At 38.7% G+C, this 24,429-nt stretch overlaps 1 non-coding gene across 1 annotated transcript; it reads right to left on the minus strand.

Annotated features, from left to right (window-relative positions):
• Positions 1-2,575: 2,575 nt before the first annotated feature.
• On the minus strand, positions 2,576-2,683 carry LOC148545024 (small nucleolar RNA R71). Its single transcript, XR_015901188.1, has one exon. It is a non-coding gene; the product is annotated as a small nucleolar RNA R71 (small nucleolar RNA).
• Between the last annotated feature and the right edge of the window lie 21,746 nt (positions 2,684-24,429).

The following is a 24,429-nucleotide window of genomic DNA, read 5'->3' on the forward strand; positions in this document are numbered from 1 at the left end:
TTCATACGCTTATCTGAAATTCTCACCAATGAATTACATAAGTATCTATATCTTTATTTTATGTTTTATTCATCTTTTAATTATCAATCCTCCATAACCATTTGAATCCGCCTGACTGAGATTTACAAGATGACCATAGCTTGCTTCAAGCCGACAATCTCCGTGGGATCGACCCTTACTCGCGTAAGGTTTATTAGTTGGACGACCCAGTGCACTTGCTGGTTAGTTGTGCGGAGTTGTGATAAAGAGTTGAGATTACAATTGTGCGTACCAAGTTTTTGGCGCCATTGATGATCACAATTTCGTGCACCATGTTTTTGGCGCCGTTGCCGGGGATTGTTCGAGTTTGGACAACTGACGGTTCATCTTGTTGCTTAGATTAGGTAATTTTTCTTTTTTTTATTTTGTTCTTCAGAGTTTTTAAGAATGAATTCTAGAGTTTCATGATGATCTGTTGAAGTCTGGCTAGCTGTGAAGCCATGTCTAATCTTATTGGACTGAGGTTTCAACTTATCATCATAAGAGCTTGTTGATTTCTATCAATTTTGCTGTTGTTAGCAATGATCTGCTAAAGCTTGGCTGGCCATTGGCCATGTCTAGTGTTTTGGACCAGAGCTTTCATTGAAAGCTTGGCTGGCTAGTAAGCCATGTCTAATTCCTGGACCAGAGTCTTAGACTAGCATTGCAATGATTCCTGGAACTCTTATTCAAAATTTTGAGCCCCTTTATTTTCTTTTCAACTCAATTTTCGAAAAATCACAAAAAATTTATAAAACCATAAAAATCAAAAATATTTTATGTTTCTTGTTTGAGTCTAATATCAATTTTTAAGTTTGGTGTCAATTGCATGTCTTTATTCTTGCATTTTTTTGAATATGCATTATGTTCTTCATTGATCTTCAAGTTGTTCTTGATGATTTCAGTGCTCTGATCTTTAATTTCTCTTATTCTGTGTCTTTTGTTGTTTCTTACATGCATTTTCAAATTGTTATAGTCCTTAGTATACAAACATCTAAGTTTGGTATCTTGCATGCATTGTTTATTTGATCTTAGTTGCATTTCTATTGTTTCTCATCATTAAAAATTCAAAAAATTTTTAAAATTGTGTCTTTTCAAGTTAATAATACAGAGAATTGAAGATTCAGAATATTCAGCAGAGGAATTAAATAGAAAAAGCTGGGCGTTCAAAACGCCCAATGAAGAAGGAAAACTGGCGTTTAAACGCCAGGCAGGGTACCTGGCTGGGCGTTTAACGCCCAAAAAGGTAGCATTTTGGGCGTTAAATGCCAGAATGGATCCCATTCTGGGCGTTTAATGCCAGGATGACACTAGAGGGAATATTTTGTTTTTAATTCAAATCTTTTTCAAATTTTCATAATTTTTCAAAATCAAATCTTTTTCAAATCATATCTTTTCAATCATATCTTTTCAAAATCAATTTCTTTTCAATTTTTTATTTATTACTATTTTCGAAAATCGTTGCTACAATTAATAATTTAATTCAAAATTTTCTAGTTGTTACTTGCGTATTAAGAAAGGATCAAAAGTTTTAATTCTAGAATCATATCTTCTAATTTCTTGTTAGTCAAGTAATCAACTTTAATTTTAAAACTTTCTCTTTTTAATTTGATTTTCAATCATATCTTCTCAATCATATCTTTTCAATCACATCTTTTTCAAAATTAAGTTTTAATCGTATCTTTTTTATTTCTAATTTCAAAATCTTTTTCAAAAATCACTTAATTTCTTTCCCAATCTTAATTTTTGAAAAACCTTTACCAAATTTTCAAAATTTCTTTTAATTATTTCAAAATCTTTTACTTTAATTACGAAAATTCTTCTCCTCTTCTCACATCCTTCTATTTAAGGACTAACACTCCTCCACTATCAATAATTCAAACTCTATCCCTCTTGATAAGTTCGAATTCTTCTCTTTCTACCTCCTCCTTCTATTTTTCTTTTCCTCTGACACCTCAAGGAATCTTTATACTGTGACATAGAGGATTCCATACTTTTTTCTTCTCTCTTTCATATGAGCAGGAGTAAGGACAAACACATTCTTGTTGAGGCTGATCCTAAACCTGAAAGGACCTTGAAGAGAAAGCTAAGAGAAACTAAAGTACAACTCTCTGGAGAGGACCTAACAGAAATTTTCAAACAAGAAGAAGCCATCGCAGCCGAAAACAACAACAATGCCAACAATGCAAGGAAGGTGCTTGGTGACTTTTCTGCACCTACTCCTGACTTCTATGGGAGAAGCATCTCTATCCCTGCCATTGGAGCAAACAATTTTGAGGTTAAGCCTCAATTAGTTTCTCTAATGCAACAGAATTGCAAGTTTTATGGACTTCCATTGGAAGATCCTCATCAGTTCTTAGCTGAATTCTTGCAAATCTGTGGCACTGTCAAGACTAATGGGGTTGATCCCGAGGTCTACAATCTTATGCTTTTTCCCTTTGCTGTAAGAGACAGAGCTAGAACATGGTTGGATTCACAACCTAAAGAAAGCCTAAACTCTTGGGAAAAGCTAGTTAATGCCTTCTTGGCAAAGTTCTTTCCACCTCAAAAATTGAGTAAGCTTAGAGTGGAAGTCCAAACCTTCAGACAGAAAGAAGGTGAATCCCTCTATGAAGCTTGGGAAAGATACAAGCAATTGATCAGAAGGTGTCCTTCTGACATGCTTTCAGAATGGAGCATCATGGGTATCTTCTATGATGGTCTGTCTGAACTGTCCAAGATGTCATTGGACAGCTCTGCTGGAGGATCTCTTCATCTGAAGAAGACGCTTGCAGAAGCTCAGGAACTTATTGAAATGGTTGTAAATAACCAATTCATGTACACTTCTGAAAGGAATCCTTTGAATAATGGGACAAGTCAGAAGAAAGGAGTTCTTGAAATTGATACTCTGAATGCCATATTGGCTCATAACAAAATATTGACTCAGTAAGTCAATATGATTTCTCAAAGTTTGTCTGGAATGCAAGCAGCAACAGGCAGTACCAAAGAAGTTTCATCTGAAGAAGAAGCTTATGATCCTGAGAACCCAGCAATGGAAGAGGTGAATTACATGGGAGAACCCTATGAAAACACCTATAATCCTTCATGGAGAAATCATCCAAACCTCTCATAGAAGGATCAACAGAGGCCTCAACAAGGCTTCAATAACAATAATGGTGGAAGAAATAGGTTTAGCAATAGCAAGCCTTTTTCATCATCTTCTCAGCAACAGACATAGAATTCTAAGCAGAGCCACTCTGACTTAGCAACTGTAGTCTCTGATCTAATTAAAACCACTCAAAGTTTCATGACTGAAACAAGGTCCTCTATTAGAAATTTGGAGGCACAAGTAGGTCAGCTGAGTAAGAAAGTTACTGAACTCCCTCCTAGTACTCTTCCAAGCAATACAGAAGAGAATCCAAAAGGAGAGTGCAAGGCCATCAGCATGACCCACACGGCCGAACTTGGAGAGGAGGAAGAGGCAGTGATTTCCACTTAGGAAGATCTCACTGGACGTCCACTGGCCTCCAAGGAGTTCCCTCATGAGGAACCATGGGAATCTGAGGCTTACACAGAGACCATAGAGATTCCATTGAATTTACTCCTGCAATTCATGAGCTCTGATGAGTACTCTTCCTCTGAAGAGGATGAAGATGTTACTGAAGAGCAAGTTGCTAAGTACCTTGGAGAAATCATGAAGCTAAACGCCAAGTTATTTGGTAATGAGACTTGGGAGAATGAACCTCCATTGCTCACTAAAGAACTGGATGACTTGACTAGGCAGAAATTACCTCTGAAGAGACAAGATCCTGGAAAGTTCTCAATACCTTGTACCATAGGCACCATGACCTTTGAGAGGGGTCTGTGTGACCTAGGGTCAAGTATAATGGAGAAGCTAGGGATCATTGAAGTACAAGCTGCAAGAATCTCACTAGAGATGGCAGACAATTCAAAGAAACAGGCTTATGGACTTGTAGAGGATGTCTTGGTAAAGGTTGAAGACCACTACATCCCTGCTGACTTCATAATCCTAGACACTTGAAAGTGTATAGATGAATCCATCATCCTTGGTAGACCCTTCCTAGCCACAGCAAAAGCTGTGATTTATGTAGACAGAGGAGAATTAGTCCTTCAAGTGAATGAGGACTCCCTTGTGTTTAAGGCTCAAGGATCTCCCTTTGTAACTATGGAGAGGAAGCATGAAAAGCTTCTCTCAATACAGAGTCAAATAAAATCCCCACATTCAAACTATAAGTTTGGTGTTGGGAGGCCACAACCAAACTCTAAGTTTGGTGTTGAGAGGCCATCATCATGCTCTGAGTATCTGTGAGGCTCCATGAGAGCCCACTGTCAAGCTACTGACATTAAAGAAGCGCTTGTTGGGAGACAACCCAATTTTATTTATTCTCCATTGTTATTTTATGTTTTCTGTAGGTTAATGATCATGTGAATTCACAAAAACAATTGAAAAATCAAAAACAGAAGGAAAAACAGTATTAAAAATAGAACACCCTGAAGGAGAAACTTACTGGCGTTTAAACGCCAGTAAGGGTAGCAGAATGGGCGTTAAACGCCCAGTCTGGCACCATTCTGGGCGTTTAACGCCAGAAATGGGCACCAGACTGGCATTTAACACCAGGAATGGGCAAGAAGCTGGCGTTAAACGCCAGAAATGGGCAGCAGCCTGGCGTTTAACGCCAGGATTGGCAGAAAGGGGCATTTTTTCACGCCACTTGGTGCAGGGATGAGATATCCTTGACACCTCAGGATCTGTAGACCCCACAGGATCCCCACCTACCCCACCTCTCTCTCTCTTCTTCACCCATTCACCAATCACCTCAATACCTCTTCCCCAAAAACTCCTCACCTATCAAATCCCACCATTCTCTTCACCACTCACATCCATCCTTCATAAAACCCCACCTACCTCACCATTCAAATTCAAACCACTCTCCCACCCAATCTAACCCATAATGGCGGAACTATACCCCCCTCTCCACTCCTATATAAACCCATCTTCACTCCTTCATTTTCACACAACATACATACTACTTCTCCCCCTTGGCCGAAACACTAAGCCCCCTCCATCTCCTCTATTTCTTCTTCTTCTACTCTCTTCTTTCTTCTTTTGCTCGAGGATGAGCAAACTTTCTATGTTTAGTGTGGTAAAAGCGTTGCTTTTTATTTTTCCATAACCATTTATGGCACCTAAGGCCGGAGAAACCTCTAGAAAGAGGAAAGGGAAGGCAAAAGCTTCCACCTCTGAGTCATGGGAGATGGAGAGATTCATCTCAAGGGTGCACCAAGAAGAAGGTGATCCCCGAGGTCCCTTTCAAACTCAAAAAGGGTGAATATCCGGAGATCTGACATGAGATTCGAAGAAGAGGTTGGGAAGTTCTCATCAACCCCATTCAACAAGTCAGAATCTTAATGGTTCAAGAGTTCTATGCCAATGCATGGATCACCAAGAACCATGATCAAAGTGTGAACCCAGACCCAAAGAATTGGCTTACAATGGTTCGGGGGAAATGCTTAGATTTTAGTCCGGAGAATGTAAGGTTGGCATTCAACTTGCCCATGATGCAAGGAGATGCACACCCCTACACTAGAAGGGTCAACTTTGTTCAAAGGTTGGACCAAGTCCTCATAGACATCTGTGAAGAGGGCGCTCAATGGAAGAGAGATTCAAAAGGGAAGCCGGTTCAACTAAGAAGGTATGACCTCAAGCCTGTGGCTAGGGGATGGTTAGAGTTCATCCAACGCTCAATCATTCCTACTAGCAACCAGTCTGAAGTTACTATAGAACGGGCTATCATGATCCATAGCATCATGATTAGGGAGGAAGTAGAAGTTCATGAAGTTATATCCCAAAAACTCTACAAGGTGGCGGACAAGTCCTCTACTTTGGCAAGGTTAGCCTTCCCTCATCTCATTTGTCACCTCTGCAATTCAGCTGGAATTGACATAGAGGAAGACATCCTCATTGATGAGGATAAGCCCATCACTAAGAAAAGGATAGAGCAAACAAGAGATCTCACTCATGGACATGAGGAAATTCCTCATCATGAAATCCCTGAGATGCCTCAAGGGATGCACTTTCCTCCACAAAACTATTGGAAGCAAATCAACACCTCCCTAGGAGAATTAAGTTCCAACATGGGACAACTAAGGGTGGAGCACCAAGAGCATTCTATCCTCCTCCATGAAATTAGAGAAGACCAAAGAGTCATGAGAGAGGAGCAACAAAGGCAAGGAAGAGACATTGAGGAGCTCAAGCACTCCATTAGATCTTCAAGAGGAAGAACAAGCCGCCATCACTAAGGTGGACCCGTTCTTTAATCTCCTTGTTCTTTATTTTCTGTTTTTCGAATTTTTATGCTTTATGTTTATTTATGTTTGTGTCTTTATTACATGATCACTAGTGTCTAAGTGTCTATGCCTCAAAGATATGAAAATGAATCCATCACCTTTCTTAAATGGAAAATGTTTTTAATTGAAAAAGAAAAAGAAGTGCATGAATTTTGAATTTTATAACACGTTTCCGGCTGCGCTACTCTGATAGCAAGAAGTACTACGACTACTTTACATACTAAATATTAAATAGGAGCCTGTAACTCGACACCGTATCACTGATTTCTTTGAAAACAGGAAATAAATACTTTATCTTAAGAAAAATACAAGTATGCATAGATTCACATACAAGACTCCTTACATAATATCTCATAATTTAATATACATAAAAAAAACATACAACTCCTATCCCTCTTACAAATTTGTAATAACAAATACGAGGGAAGAAAATAATCTAATTAATACATCAGCATATGAACCAAACGTAATATAACTCTTCTTAATGGCTCTTCATCTGTTTCCTGAAAAGGTAAAGCTGTAGGGGGGTGAGAACCTAACCACACGGTCTCACCACGGAGTTTCAAAGTTGTCATAAGAAGATATTTAACAAGAAAACTGTTTTCAAGCTCAGTGATTATTATTGCCTTATAAATCTTTTAAAAACCAATAGGTAATCGTTCATAACCTTTTCAAAGAAACAATATTTAATCTTTTAGAAATTCAAAACCTTTCCTTTCTTATAAGAAAATCTCAATAAAAAACTAACCACGCAATCAAACAACACAATCATTAATTCAGCACCAAAGTTCTTTCTCAAATGTAGCACACCAAGACAAACACAGGCAAGACAGACAAAGAAAGCATAAGTAGGCAGCAGTTACAGCAAATAGTTCAAGTAGCAGTTAAAAACAGTTTAGCAATTAGGCAAACCAAAACAAGTTCAAACCCAAGCAAAACATACAGATGCATATGATGCATGCCTGTCCTATGGCTGATGAGGCTCATCTGTCGGTTATCCAGCCAACCCGACAAGTCTGAATTGTACTTAGACTGTCCCCCGACGTGCATCCCCAAGAGTCTATGCATAGCTTTTTCTCAAATAATCAATATTACTCAATGGGGGTAACATTCCCGGGAATTTATATAGTGCCCGGTCACACACTTACGTCGTAGGGTCAACAGAGTATCGAGTTTTCAACCTGGTACACGTGGTGGGAAGCCACGGCACTTAATCCAGGGAACCTCGTATCTCAGATATTTCAAATTTATAAGCCATATAAATAATTCAAAGATCATATTTCAGCATTCTCAATCCATATCTCAACATTCTCATCATTCTCAATATCATTATCATTCACCAATCCAAATCTCATTTCCAAATTCATTCAAAAACCATATTTCCAAGAAAATTCTCAATCATCCTTCTTTCCATTCCATTCTCTAACAATTCCCAATCCAAAACATAACTCTTTCTTTGATAAATGAGGTAATTTTAAATCATATAATACTTAAAACCTTTTAAAAATAACTACTTTCAATGAAATTTCTAATTTTATAAAATTTCGGCAGTATCTCCTCTAAAACTTAAATTCTGCCACCCTTTTCGGGTCCCATCCAAACATTTCTCAAACCTTTTTCTCAACCATTTCCAAATCTCATTCATTTTCCAAAATTCAACTAGTTCCAATATCAAATTGCTTTCAAAGCGAATTAGTGCCAAATAATAAGTCTCTTTTTAAAATCAACCAGCTTCAATACTAAATCATTTATAAAGTCAGACTAACACAAAATTAAACCGTTTCCAAAATTAGTTCAGTTTCATATTCCAAGTCATTTCCAAAGCCAATTCAATTACATTATCAAAAATAGCTTCAAAACCAAGAAAGCCATTTTTCATAATAATCAACTAAATAACCTTTCAAACTAATTTCTGTTCAACAGTCACAAACTACTCAATCAACCAAGCAATCAGTCATTCAGTCCAGTAAACAACCACATTTATAAGACAATCATAATCACATACATATGTTTCTCACATTAATGTCTATTTATAACAACTTTGTAATGTAAAATAGATTTTAAGAAAAACCCCTACCTCAAAGAATCAAACCCGCAGCGATTTTAACGCGATAAACCCTCTTTTCACCTTATTCTGCAGCAGCTACATCATGATTTGTATTCTAAGCACCCTCTGCTAGCGGAGAAGAATGGCAAGCAAAAATAATAACCGCAAATACAGCAGCTCTAGGTAACAGACAAAATAAACACAACCAAGCAAGGCAAAGAGGAACATTATGCACTAATAAAACAGAGTCGGAATGGAGTATTATGGCGAGATAAAGCACAATAGAATTTGTCTTACCAGAAAAGAAACAAGTGAATGGGAAACGGAGAAGCTATAGCTTCAACAACATTTCCTTTCAACAATCAGAACGGCGAATAAGGGCACAGCCGAGCAGAAATGGCAAGCCAATGGCAGCGGTAGGATTAATCTGAGTGATTAAGGCAGCAGAGACACCAATAATAATCAAAATAGTGGAACAGAATAAAAATGGAATAGGGTTCAAGAAAGCAAGAAACAGGGTTACCGGTGAATCTGGCCCGGAAGGCAGTAGCGTAGGCAAGGTTTCTCCTCGGCGGTGAGAAGCGGCGGTGGCACGCAGCGGTGGCAACTCTGGCGACGACAAGGCGTGGCGGTGGCTGCACAGTAAGGAACAGTGGCGCAACACTTTTCCCTCTCACCTGCAACTCTCTTTCTCTCACTAATGAGCTCGACGGCAACGGACATGGAAGCTTCTCGGACGGTGATAGAGGCGCGAACGGCGGCGATGGGCTCCTGCTCAGCGGGCTCGGCGGCGGCGCGGGGAGGACGACGACGGCGACTGGGTAGCGCGACCCACTCCTTCTCGCGGCTCTCTCTCTCTTTGTCGTTGACTAGCGATGGCGACTCCTCATGGACGGCGAAGCAGCACGGCGGCGAGGAACTGACGCGGTGGCAGGGCGCGGACAGCTTCCTTCCTCTTCCTCTCCTTCTCCTCGGCGGTCCCCTTCTCCTCTTCCCTTCTTTCTTTCCTTCTTTCTTTCTTTTCCTGATGGGTTGTGTATTTTGATTGGCAAAAGGGGGGTTCAGATGCTGTATGTGTTGGTGAGGGGGAGGTATGGCGGCTAATGTTTCCTTAGGAATAAGAGAAAAATTGTAACTTAATTGGAATTAGGGTTTGTATATAGAATTAAGATTTTGGATTTAATTATAGTATAGTAATTTTAATAAAATTGGGGCATAGAGTATAAATTTTGAAATCTAATTAAATCTCCAAAATTATTTTAAAATATTATTTGTGGTATAAAAATACTAATTGATTTTCAATAAATTATTCTAATTGAAAATTCATGGTAATATAATTTTATTATTATTATTATTATTATTATTATTATTATTTTTTTTTTTTTTTATCTTTAACTTAAAGTATTAAATGATATAAATTAAATTATCTAAAATCAAATCATATAAAATTCTTATTATTTCATCACTACCAATTTTTATAATTTAAATATAGAAAATAATTCAATGATTATAAAATTAGACAAAATTCTAATTTAAATAGCCAAACCTCATTATTTCTCGAATTTCTAGAACTTTAATCACGAATAGGAAATAATCCATAAGTATAAAGTTTGGATAAAAACCTTAATTTATTTCAAATCCAATTAAATGCCTTTAATTATTTTTACTAAAAATAAATTCTAAAATTAAAACTATAAATAAATATGTAACTTGAGATTAATTCAAAATAGGACTTTTCAAAAGTCTTGGGTCTTACATCCTACCCACCTTATAAAAATTTTCGTCCTCGAAAATTGATACAAAATAAAAGAGATTTTCATATTACTTCACTCTTGAACTTATTTAAAGAAAAGGCAAAAAAAAGTTCTCCGTATATATATTCATATAGTTTCAAATGCCAGAATGTTCATATGGCATAAAAATATAAAGGGTATAAGTATGATGTGAAACAGAAGTTACAAGATAGGATTGATGTACAAGATGATATGTTTCAAACATGTGATGGTAAAGTAAAGTAGAAAAAAGTTTATAAAGCAAGTCGGGGTTAAAATGATGTGCTTAACACTAGTGAATTATGTATATGTAAGCACTAATGGGTTATCATAGACGATATGCGAGTCATAGAAAATGCGAATCGCGGGTTTTGGGAACGTTAGGTGTTAATTCTTGAGGCTGTTCAGTTAGGTATCTTGAACTTTGCGCGAATATCACGTATCTTGTTTCTGTTGGTATGCTCTAAGGTTTTTCTTTGCAATTCTTTTCTTCGAAAGTGATCGGATTATCTTCCAATCCTGCCCTCTTGTTCACGTGCGCTCTTGTTTGATCTTAACGACATATGTTTGCTTACATTCCTTGGTGTATTTACCTTCTTTATTTAGGCACTTCCTAGAGTCATGCATTCTTTGATATACATTTGAACCTGTTTTGATGCAGTATACCTTTTTAAGTTCTTATTCCGAGTCCTTTGTAAACAAATTGTGATTTAGTTTTCTTTTTATTTGACGATAATTAGAACCATTCTTCAAATCTTAACAAAACTGCTTTTGATTTGATATATATACTTTTCTATATAGACTTGAAAGTTCCTTATACAGTTTAAAACTAATTGTTTCCAATAACTCGCTTGTTCATTCACTGATTTATAGAAATATATTTACTTTAAATACAATTTGATTTTCTAACAACTTTATTACAGTTTTTACGAATATCTTTATTTGATTATGTATTTAAGTATTCTTTAAAACAAATTTTTGCATCTTTCTATTGATTTTGATTTGATAAAGTTATTTTAAAATTAGCATGTGCTATTTTAAATGAAGTTTTGAAAAGCTTCCTTATTTAGCGAAAATCTCTCTGTTTGCAACGCACCACTTGTTTTTCTTTATGAATTTTATGCCCTTTGAATTTGTTTTAGTATAAAGAATGATCTCAAATTTTTTTTAAAAAAAAAATATAAATAAAATAAAATAAAAAAAAGAGAAAAAGAAAAAGCAAGTAGAAAAAGCCAATAACCCTTTAAACTAAAAGGCAAGGGTAAAATAAAAAGGATCCAAGGCTTTGAGCATCAGTGGATAGGAGGGCCCACAGGAATAAAATCCTGGCCTAAGCGGCTAAACTAAGTTGTCCCTAACCATGTGCTTGTGGCGTGAAGGTGTCAAGTGAAAACTTGAGACTGAGCGGTTAAAGTCGTGGTCCAAAGCAAAAAGAGTGTGCTTAAGATCCCTGGACACCTCTCACTGGGGACTTTAGCAAAGCTGAGTCACAATCTGAAAAGGTTCACCCAGTCATGTGTCTGTGGCATTTATGTATCTGGTGGTAATACTGGAAAATAAAATGCTTAAGGTCACGGCCAAGACTCATAAAGTAGCTGTGTTCAAGAATCAACATACTTAACTAGGAAAATCAATAACACTATCTGGATTCTGAGTTCCTATATATGCCAATCATTCTGAACTTCAAGGGATAAAGTGAGAGGCCAAAACTGTTCAGAAGCAAAAAGCTAAAAGGCCCACTCATCTAATTAATACTGATCTTTATAGATATTTTTGGAATTTATTGTACATTCTATTCTTTTTATCCTATATGATTTTCAGTTGCTTGGGGACAAGCAACAATTTAAGTTTGGTGTTGTGATGAGCGGATAATTTATACGCTTTTTGGCATTGTTTTTAGTATGTTTTAGTTAGTTTTTATTATGTTTTTATTAGTTTTTATTTAAAAATCACATTTCTGGACTTTACTATGAGTTTGTGTATTTTTCTGTGATTTCAGGTATTTTCTGGCTGAAATTGAGGGACCTGAGCAAAAATCTGATTCAGAGGCTGAAAAAGGACTGCAGATGTTGTTGGATTCTTACCTCCCTGCACTCGAAGTGGATTTTCTGGAGTTGCAGAAGCCCAATTGGCACGGTCTCAATTGCGTTGGAAAGTAGACATCCTAGGCTTTCCAGAAATATATAATAGTCCATACTTTGCCCAAGATTTGATGGCCCAAACTGGTGTTCCAAGTCAGCATAGAAATTGTGGCGTCAAAACGCCAGAACTGGCATAAAAGCTAGAGTTAAACGCCCAAACTGGCACAAAAGCTGGCGTTTAACTCCAAGAAAAGTCTCTACACATGATAGCTTCAATGCTCAGCCCAAGCACACACCAAGTGGGCCCGAAAGAAGATTTCTGCATTAATTACTTATTTCTGTAAACCCTAGGCTACTAGTTCTCTATAAATAGGACCTTTTACTATTGTATTTTCATCTTGGTTCTTCGGGTTCCCTCTTTGGGGCCGAAGCCAATGACCACCATTATCACTTTTGTATTTTTAACGGTGGAGTTTCTACACACCATAGATTAAGGTGTGGAGCTCTGCTGTTCTTCATGAATTAATGCAAAGTACTACTGTTTTTCTATTCAATTCACGCATACTTCTTCACTAAGATATTCATTCGCACACAAGAACATGATGAATGTGATGATTATGTGACACTCATCACCATTCTCACCTATGAACGCGTGCCTGACAACCACTTCCATTCTACATGCAAACAAGCTGGAATGTATATCTCTTGGGTTTCTAATCTAAGATTAGAACCTTCGTGGTATAGGCTAGAATTATTGGCAGTCATTCTTAAGATCCGGAAAGTCTAAACCTTGTCTGTGGTATTCCGAGTAGGATCTAGGAAGGGATGACTGTGACGAGCTTTAAACTTGTGATTGTTGGGCGTGTGACAGACGCAAAAGGATCAATGGATCCTATTCCAACATGATCGAGAACCGACAAATGATTAGCCGTGCGGTGACAGCGTGCGTAGAACATTTTCCCTGAGAGGACGGGAAGTAGCCATTGACAATGGTGATGCCCAACATAAAGATTGCCATGGAAGGGAGTATGAATGATTGAAAGAAGTCAATGGAAAGCAGAGGTTTAGGAGGAACAAAGCATCTTCATACGCTTATCTGAAATTCTCACCAATGAATTACATAAGTATCTCTATCTTTATTTTATGTTTTATTCATCTTTTAATTATCAATCATCCATAACCATTTGTATCCGCCTGACTGAGATTTACAAGATGACTATAGCTTGCTTCAAGCCGACAATCTCTGTGGGATCGACCCTTACTCGCGTAAGGTTTATTACTTGGACGACCCAGTGCACTTGCTGGTTAGTTGTGCGGAGTTGTGATAAAGAGTTGAGATTACAATTGTGCGTACCAAGTTGTTGCCGCCATTGAGATCACAAGTTGTTGGACTATTATATATTGCTGGAAAGCCCTGGATGTCTACTTTCCAACGTAATTAAGAGCGCACCATTTGGACTCCTGTAGCTCTAGAAAATCCACTTTGAGTGCAGGGAGGTCAGAATCCAACAGCATCTGCAGTGCTTCTTCAACCTCTGAATTTGATTTTTGCTCAAGTCCCTCAATTTCAGCCAGAAAATACCTGAAATTAAAGAAAAACACACAAACTCATAGTAAAGTCCAGAAATGTGATTTTTATTTAAAAACTAATAAAAATATACTAAAAACTAACTAAATATACTAAAAACTATATAAAAACAATGCCAAAAAGCGTATAAATTATCCATTCATCACAACACCAAACTTAAATTGTTGCTTGTCCCCAAGCAACTGAAAATCAAATAGGATAAAAAGAAGAGAATATACTATAAATTCCAAATATCAATGAATCTTATCTCCAATCAGATGAGCGGGACTAGTAGCTTTTTGCCTCTTGAATAGTTTTGGCATCTCACTTTATCCATTGAAGTGCAGAATGATTGGCATCTATAGGAACTTAGATTTTAGATAGTGTTATTGATTCTCCTAGTTCAGTATGTTGATTGTTGAACACAGCTACCTTATGAATCTTGGCCGTGGCCCTAAGCACTCTGTTTTCCAGTATTACCACCGGATACATACATGCCACAGACACATAACTGGGTGAACCCTTTCAGATTGTGACTTAGCTTTGCTGAAGTCCCCAATTAGAGGTGCCCAGGGTTCTTAAGTACACTCTTTTTTTTTTTTGCTTTGGACCTTGATTTTAACCGCTCAGTCTCAAGTTTTCACTTGACACCTTCACGCCACAAGCACATGGTTAGGGACAGCTTGGTTTAGCCACTTATGCCAGGATTTTATTCCTTTAGGCCTTCCTATCCACTGATGCTCAAAGCCTTGGATCCTCTTTATTACCCTCGCCTTTTGGTTTTAAGGGCTATTGGCTTTTTGCTCTTGCCTTTTGGTTTAAAGAGCTTTTGGCTTTTTCTGCTTGCTTTTTCTTTTTCTTTCTCGTTTTTTTCGCCATTTTTCTTTTCTTTTTTCTTTTTTTTTTCGCAAGCTTTTGTATTCACTACTTTTTCTTGCTTCAAGAATCAATTTTATGATTTTTCAGATTATCAATAACATTTCTCCTTTTTCATCATTCTTTCAAGAGCCAACATATTTAACATTCATAAACCACAATATCAAAAGACATATGCACCGTTCAAGCATTCATTCACAAAACAAAAAGTATTGTCACAACATCAAAATAATTAAACTAGTTTCAAGGATGAATTTGAAACCATGTACTTCTTGTTCTTTTGTAATTAAAACAGTTTTCATTTAAGAGAGGTGATGGATTCATAGGACATTCATAGCTTTAAGACATAGAGATTTAAACACTAATGATCATATAGTAAAGACACAAACATAAATAAAACATAAGGCATAGTAAACGAAAAATAGGAAAATAAGAACAAGGAGATTAAGGAACGGGTCCACCTTAGTGAGGGTGGCGTCTTTCTCTTCTTGAAGAACCAATGGTGCTCTTGAGCTCCTCTATGTCTCTTCCTTGTCTTTGTTGCTCCTCCCTCATAGCTCTTTGATCTTCTCTAATTTCTTGAAGGAGGATGGAATGCTCTTGGTGCTCCACCCTTAGTTGTCCCATGTTGGAACTTAATTCTCCTAGGGAGGTGTTAACTTGCTCCCAATAGTTTTATGGAGGAAAGTGCATCCCTTGAGGTATCTCAGGGATTTTATGTTGAAAAATTTCCTCATGCTCTTGTTGAGGTCCATAAGTGGGCTCTCTTGTTTGCTCCATCCTTTTCTTAGTGATGAGCTTTTGAGATGAATCTCTCCATCTCCCATGACTCAGAGGTGGAAGCTTTTGCCTTCCCTTTCCTTTTTCTAGAGGTTTCTCTGGCCTTAGGTGTCATAAATGGTTATGGAAAAACAAAAAGCAACGCTTTTACCACACCAAACTTAGAAGATTTGCTCGTCCTCGAGCAAAAGAAGAGAAGAGGGAGTAGAAGAAGAAGAAAATAGATGAGATGGAGAAGTGTGAATGGTTTGGCCAAGGGGGGTTTTAGGTGGTTATGATGTGTGAAAAGGAAGGAGTGATGGTTTGAATTTGAGTGGGTGGGTGTAGGTGGGTTGTATGATGGTTTTGGAGGAGTAATGGAGGTGATTTGTGGAGGTTATTTTGGGGAAGAGTGTTATGACAAGGTGTGAAGAGGAGAGAAGAAGAGGTGGGGTAGGTAGGGATCCTGTGGGGTCCACGAATCCAGTGGGGTCAAGGACTTAACATCCCTGCTCCAATTAGGCATGCAAAACGCCCTTAGAATGCAATACTGGCGTTTAACGCCAGACTGCTGCTTGTTTCTGGTGTTAAACGCCAGCTTGGTGCCTGTTTCTGCCGTTAAACGCCAGACAGATGCTTGTTTCTGGCGTTTAAACGCCAGAGTGCTCTTCCTCCAGGGTGTGCTGTTTCTTCTGCTGTTTTTGATTCTGTTTTTAATTTTTCAGTTGTTTTTGTGACTTCACATGATCATTAACCTAATAAAACATGAAATAACAATAAAAATAAAATAGATAAAATTAAATAACATTGGGTTGCCTCCCAACAAGCATTTTTTTAATGTCAATAGCTTGACAGTGAGCTCTCATGGAGCCTCACAGATATTCAGAGCATTGTTGGAACCTCCCAACACCAAACTTAGAGTTTGAATGTGGGGGTTCAACACCAAACTTAGAGTTTGGTTGTGGCCTCCCAACACCAAACTTAGAGTTTGACTGTGGGGGCTTTGGTTGACTCTGCAGTGAGAGAAGCTCTTCATGCTTACTCTCCATGGTTACAGAAGGAGATCTTTGAGTCTTAAACACAAAGTTGTCCTTATTCAGTTGAAGGACCAATTCTCCTCTGTCCACATCAATCACAGTTCTTGCTGTGGCTAGGAAGGGTCTTCCAAGGATGATGGATTCATCCTCTTCCTTCCCAGTGTATAGGATTATGAAATCAGCAGGGATGTAAAGGCCTTCAACCTTTACTAGCACATCCTCTACTAGTCCATAAGCCTGTTTTCTTGAGTTGTCTGCCATCTCTAATGAGATTCTGGCAGCTTGCACCTCAAAGATCCCAAGTTTCTCCATTACAGAGAGTGGCATTAAGTTTATTCCTGACCCCAGGTCACAAAGAGCCTTGTCAAAGGTCATGGTGCCTATGTTACAGGGAATTAGGAATTTACCAGGATCCTGTTTCTTTTGAGGTAATTTCTGCCTATCCAATACATTTAGTTCATTGGTGAGCAAGGGAGGTTCATCTTCCTAAGTCTCATTACCAAATAATTTGACATTCAGCTTCATGATTGCACCAAGGTACCTAGCAACTTGCTCTCCAGTAATGTCTTCATTCTCTTCAAAGGATGAATACTCATCAGAGCTCATGAAGGGTGGTGCACGAAATTGTGATCATCAACAATAGTGCCAAAGGACTTGGAGCTCTTAAACGTGAATCACACTTTGTCACAATTCTGCACAACTAACCAGCAGGTGCACTGGGTCGTCCAAGTAATACCTTACGTGAGTAAGGGTCGATCCCACGGAGACTGTCGGCTTGAAGCAAGCTATGGTCACCTTGTAAATCTCAGTCAGGCGGATTCAGATGGTTATGGAGAATTGATAATTAAAATATAAATAAAACATAAAATAAAAATAGAGATACTTATGTAATTCTTTGGTTGGAATTTCAGATAAGCGTATGAAGATGCTTTGTTCCTCCTGAACCTCTGCTTTCCTATTGCCTTCTTCCAATCATTCATACTCCTTTCCATGGCAAGCTTTATGTTGGGCATCACCGTTGTCAATGGCTACTTCCTGTCCTCTCAGTGAAAATGTTCTACGCACGCTGTCACCGCACGACTAATCATCTGTCGGTTCTCGATCATGTTGGAATAGGATCCATTGATCCTTTTGCGTCTGTCACACGCCCAACAATCGCGAGTTTGAAGCTCGTCACAGTCATCCCATCCCAGATCCTACTCAGAATACCACAGACAAGGTTTAGATGTTCCGGATCTCAGGAATGGCCGCCAATAATTCTAGCCTATACCACAAAGATTCTAATCTTAGATTAGAAACCCAAGAGATACACATTCAAGCTTGTTTGCATGTAGAACGGAAGTGGTTGTCAGTCATGCGTTCATAGGTGAGAATGGTGATGAGTGTCACATAATCATCACATTCATCATGTTCTTAGGTGCGAATGAATATCTTGGAGAAGAAATAGACTTGAGTTGAATAGAAAAACAATAGTACTTTGCATTAATTCATGAAGAACAGCAGAGCTCCACACCTTAATCTATGGTGTGTAGAAACTCCACCGTTGAAAATACAAAAGTGATAATGGTGTAAGCATGGCCGAATGGCCAGCCTCCAAGGTCTAGGGACTAAACCTCCAAAGATATGTGTCCAAGTTACAATAGTATAAGGTCCTATTTATAGAGAACTAGTAGCCTAGGGTTCACAGAAATCAGTAATTAATGCAGAAATCTTCTTCCAGGCCCACTTGGTGTGTGCTTGGGCTGAGCATTGAAGCTTCCATATGTAGAGACTTTTCTTGGAGTTAAACGCCAGCTTTTGTGCCAGTTTGGGCGTTTAACTCCAGCTTTTGTGCCAGTTTTGGAGTTAAACGCCAGAATTCTTGAGCTGACTTGGAACGCCTGTTTGGGCGCAATTGAGAGCGCGCCAATTGGGCCTCTGTAGCTCCAGAAAATCTACTTCGAATGCAGGGAGGTCAGAATCCAACATCATTTGTAGTCCTTTTTCAGCCGCTGAATCAGATTTTTGCTCAGGTCCCTCAATTTCAGTCAGAAAATACCTGAAATCACAGAAAAACACACAAACTCATAGTAAAGTCCAGAAGAGTGATTTTTATTTAAAAACTAATAAAAACATAATAAAAACTAACTAAAATATACTAAAAACAATGCCAAAAAGCGTATAAATTTTCCGCTTATCACAACACCAACTGAAAATCAAATAGGATAAAAAGAAGAGAATATACAATGAATTCCAAAAAACATCTATGAAGATCAGTATTAATTAGATGAGCGGCGCTTTTAGCTTTTTGCTTCTGAACAGTTTTGGCATCTCACTTTATCCCTTGAAGTTCAGAATGATTGGCATCTATAGGAACTCAGAATCCAGATAGTGTTATTGATTCTCCTAGTTAAGTATGTTGATTCTTGAACATAGCTACTTTATGAGTCTTGGCCGTGACCCAAATCATTTTGTTTGCCAGTATTACCACCGGATACATAAATGCCACAGACACATAACTGGGTGAACCTTTTCAGATTGTGACTCAGCTTTGCTAGAGTCCCCAATTAGAGGTGTCCAGAGCTCTTAAGCACACTCTTTTTGCTTTTGGACCTTGACTTTAACCGCTCAGTCTCAAGTTTTCACTTGACACCTTCACGCCACAAGCACATGGTTAGGGACAGCTTGGTTTAGCCGTTTAGGCCAGGATTTTATTCCTGTGGGCCCTCCTATCCACTGATGCTCAAAGCCTTGGATCCTTTTTATTTTACCCTTGCCTTTTGGTTTAAAGGGGTATTGGCTTTTTCTACTTGCTTTTCTTTTTTTCTTTCTTTTTTATTTTCTCTTTTTTTTTTCGCATATATCATTTTTTCTGCAAGCTTTTCACTGCTTTTTCTTGCTTCAAGAATCAATTTTATGATTTTTCAGATTATCAAATAACATTTCTCCTTTTCCATCATTCTTTCAAGAGCCAACAATTTTAACATTCATAAACAATCAAATTCAAAAATATGCACTGTTCAAGCATTCATTCAGAAAAACAATAGTATTGCCACCACATCAAAATAATTAAACTATTTTAAAATTTGAAATTCATGCACTTCTTTTTCTTTTTCAATTAAAAACATTTTTTCATTTAAGAAAGGTGATGGATTCATTTTCATAGCTTTAAGGCATAGACACTTAGACACTAATGATCATGTAATAAAGACACAAATATAAATAAACATAAGGCATAATTTTCAAAAAACAGAAAATAAAGAACAAGGAAATTAAAGAACGGGTCCACCTTAGTGATGGCGGCTTGTTCTTCCTCTTGAAGATCTTATGGAGTGCTTGAGCTCCTCAATGTCTCTTCCTTGCCTTTGTTGCCCCTCTCTCATAGTTCTTTGGTCTTCTCTAATTTCATGGAGGATGATGGAGAGCTCTTGGTGCTCCACCCTTAGTTGTCCCATGTTGGAACTTAATTCTCCTAGGGAGGTGTTGATTTGCTCCCAATAGTTTTGTGGAGGAAAATGCATCCCTTGAGGCATCTCAGGGATTTCATGATGAGGAGTTTCCTCATGCTCTTGTCCATGAGTGGGATCTCTTGTTTGCTCCATCCTTTTCTTAGTGATGGGCTTGTCCTCATTAATGAGGATGTCTTCCTCTATGTCAATTCTAGCTGTATTGCAGAGGTGACAAATAAGATGAGGGAAGGCTAACCTTGCCACAGTAGAGGACTTGTCCGCTACCTTGTAGAGTTCTTGGGATATAACCTCATGAACTTCTACTTCCTCTCTAATCATGATGCTATGAATCATGATAGCCCGGTCTATAGTAACTTTAGATCGGTTGCTAGTAGGAATGATTGAGCATTGGATGAACTCCAACTATCCCCTAGCCACGGGCTTGAGGTCATGCCTTCTTAGTTGAACCGACTTCTCTCTTGAATCTCTCTTCCATTGAGCGCCCTCTTCATAGATGTCCATGAGGACTTGGTCCAAGCTTTGATCAAAGTTGACCCTTCTAGTGTAGGGGTGTGCATCTCCTTGCATCATAGGCAAATTGAATGCCAACCTTACGTTTTCCGGACTAAAATCCAAGTATTATCCTCGGACCATTGTAAGCCAGTTCTTAGGTTCCAGGTTCACACTTTGATCATGGTTCTTGGTGATCCATGCATTGGCATAGAACTCTTGAACCATTAAGATTCTAACTTGTTGAATGGGGTTGGTGAGAACTTCCCAACCTCTTATTCGGATCTCATATCGGATATCCGGATATTTGCCCTTTTTGAGCTTAAAAGGGACCTCGGGGATCACCTTCTTCTTGGCCACAACTTCATAGAAGTGATCTTGATGCACCATTGAGAGGAATCTCTCCATCTCCCATGACTCGGAGGTTGAAGCTTTTGCCTTCCCTTTCCTCTTTCTAGAGGTTTCTCCGGCCTTAGGTGCCATAAATGGTTATGGAACAATAAAAAGCTTTAGCTTTTACCACACCAAACTTAGAAGGTTTGCTCGTCCTCGAGCAAAAGAAGAAAGAAGAGAGTAGAAGAGAAGAAATAGAGGAGATGGAAGGGGCTTAGTGTTTCGGCTATGGGGAGAAGTGTTGTGTATGTTGTGTGAAAATGAAGGAGTGAAGATCGGTTTATATAGGAGTGGAGAGGGGGGTATGGTTCGGCCATTATGGGTGGGTTTGGGTGGGAAAGTGGTTTGAATTTGAATGGTGAGGTAGGTGGGGTTTTATGAAGGATGGATGTGAGTGGTGAAGAGAATGGTGGGATTTGATAGGTGAGGGGTTTTTGGGGAAGAGGTATTGAGGTGATTGGTGAATGGGTGAAAAAGAGAGGGAGAGGTGGGGTAGGTGGGGATCCTGTGGGGTCCACAGATCCTGCGGTGTCAAGGATTTCTCATCCCTGCACCATGTGGCATGCAAAACGCCCCTTGCTACCAATCCTGGCGTTAAACGCCAGTCTGCTGCCCATTTATGGCGTTTAACGCCAGCTTCTTGCCCATTCCTGGCGTTAAACGCCAGTCTGGTGCCCATTTCTGGCGTTAAGTTTCTCCTCCAGGGTGTTCTATTTTTCATTCTGTTTTTCCTTCTGTTTTTGCTTTTTCAATTGTTTTTGTGACTTCACATGATCATCAACCTACAGAAAACATAAAATAACAAAAGAAAATAGAAATTTAACATAGATAATTAAAGATTAGGTTGCCCCCCAACAAGCGCTTCTTTAATGTCAATAGCTTGACAGTGGGCTCTCATGGAGCCTCACAGATGTTTAAAGCAATGTTGGAACCTCCCAACACCAAACTTAGAGTTTGAATATGGGGGTTCAACAACAAACTTAAAGTTTGGTTGTGGCCTCCCAACACCAACATTAGAGTTTGACTGTGGGGGCTCTGTTTGACTCTGTATTGACTGAAGCTCTTCATGCTTCCTCTCCATGGTTACAGAGGGATATCCTTGAGCTTTAAACACAAGGAAATCTTCATTCACTTGAATGATCAATTCTCCTCTGTCAACATCAATTACAGCTTTTGCTGTGGCTAGGAAAGGTCTGCCAAGGATAATGGATTCATCCATACACTTCCCAGTCTCTAGGATTATGAAATCAGCAGGGATGTAATGGTCTTCAACTTTTACCAAGACATCCTCTACAAGTCCATAAGCTTGTTTTCTTGAATTGTCTGCCATCTCTAATGAGATTCTTGTAGCTTGCACCTCTATGATCCTTAGCTTCTCCATTATAGAGAGAGGCATGAGGTTTATGCTTGACCCTAGGTCACACAGAGCCTTCTCAAAGGTCATGGTGCCTATGGTACAAGGTATTGAGAACTTTCCAGGATCTTGTCTCCTCAGAGGTAATTTCTGCCTAGTCAAGTCATCCAGTTCTTTAGTGAGCAATGGAGGTTCATTCTCCCAAGTCTCATTACCAAACAACCTAGCATTTAGCTTCATGATTACTCCAAGGTACTTAGCAACTTGCTCTTCAGTAACATCTTCATCCTCTTCAGAGGAAGAATACTCATCAGAGCTCATGAATGGCAGAAGTAAATTTAATGGAATTTCTATGGTCTCTGTGTGAGCCTCAGATTCCCATGGTTCCTCATCAGGGAACTCCATGGAGGTCAGTGGACGTCCACTGAGGTCTTCCTCAGTGGAGATCACTGCCTCTTCCTCCCCTCCAGGTTCGGCCATGTGAGACGTGTTTATGGCCTTGCACTCTCTCTTTGGATTCTCTTCTGTATTGCTTGGGAGAGTACTAGGAGGGAGTTCAGTAATTTTCTTACTCAGCTGACCCACTTGTGCCTCCAAATTTCTAATGGAGTACCTTGCTTCAGTCATGAAACTTTGAGTAGTTTTGATTAGATCAGAGACAACGGTTGCTAAGTCAGAGTGGCTTTGCTTAGAATTCTTTGTCTGTTGCTGAAAAGATGGTGGAAAAGGTTTGCCATTTCTAAACCTATTTCTTCCACCATTACTGTTGTTGAAACCTTGTTGAGGTCTCTGTTGATCCTTCCATGAGAGAATTGGATGATTTTTTCATGAAGGATTATAGGTGTTTCCATAGAGTTCTCCCATGTAATTTACCTCTTCCATTGCTGGGTTCTCAGGATCATAAGCTTCTTCTTCAGAGGAAGCTTCCTTAATACTACCTGTTGCTGCTTTCATTTTAGACAGACTTTGAGAAATCATATTGACTTGTTGGGTCAATATTTTATTCTGTGCCAATATGGCATTCAGAGTATCAATCTCAAGAACTCCTTTCTTCTGAATTGTCCCATTATTCATAGGATTTCTTTCAGAAGTGTACATGAATTGGTTATTTGCAACCATTTCAATGAGTTCCTGAGCTTCTGCAGGCGTCTTCTTCAGATGAAGAGATCCTCCAGCAGAGCTATCCAATGACATCTTGGATAGTTCAGACAGACCATCATAGAAAATACCTATGATGCTCCATTCAGAAAGCATGTCAGAACGACACCTTCTGATCAATTGCTTGTATCTTTCCCATGCTTCATAGAGGGATTCTCCTTCCTTCTGTTTGAAGGTTTGGACTTCCACTCTAAGCTTGCTCAATTTTTGAGGAGGAAAGAACTTTGCCAAGAAGGCATTGACTAGCTTTTCCCAAGAGTTCAGGCTTTCTTTAGGTTGTGAGTCCAGCCATGTCCTAGCTCTGTCTCTTATAGCAAAAGGGAAGAGCATAAGTCTGTAGACTTCAGGGTCAACCCCATTGGTCTTGACAGTGTCAAAGATTTGCAAGAATTTAGCTAAGAACTGAAGAGGCCATGAAACTTGCAATTCTGTTGCATTAGAGAAACTAATTGAGGCTTAAGCTTAAAGTTGTTTGCTCCAATGGCAGGGATTGAGATGCTTCTCCCATAGAAGTCGGGAGTAGGTGCAGTACCAAGCACCTTCCTTGCATTGTTGGCATTGTTGTTTTCGGCTGCCATGGTTTCTTCTTCCTTGAAAAGCTCTGTTAGGCCCTCTAGAGAGAATTTTGCTTTAGCTTCTCTTAGCTTTCTCTTCAAGGTCCTTTCAGGTTCAGGATCAGCTTGAACAAGTATGCCTTTATCTTTGCTCCTGCTCATATGAAAGAGAAGAGAACAAGAAAGTAGGGAATCCTCTATGTCACAGTATAGAGATTCCTTGAGGTGTTAGGGGAAAAGAAGAATAGAAGGAGGAGGTTGATAGAATAGAATTCGAACTTATCAAGAGGGATAGAGTTCGAATTGCACCTTGAGGAGGAGTGTTAGTCCCTTAAATAGAAGGTTGTGAGTGAGAAGATATGATTGAAAATCAAATTAAAAAAAGAAATTTTTAAAATTAAAGTTGATTACTTGACTAACAAGAAATTCGAAGATATGATTCTAGAATTAAAACTTTTGATTCTTTCTTAATAGGCAAGTAACAACTAGAAAATCTTGAATTAAATTATTAATTGTAGCAAGGATTT

Source organism: Arachis ipaensis, chromosome B9, assembly GCF_059453495.1.
Source record: "Arachis ipaensis isolate K30076 ecotype BB chromosome B9, ASM5945349v1, whole genome shotgun sequence".
Taxonomy (NCBI): domain Eukaryota; kingdom Viridiplantae; phylum Streptophyta; class Magnoliopsida; order Fabales; family Fabaceae; genus Arachis; species Arachis ipaensis.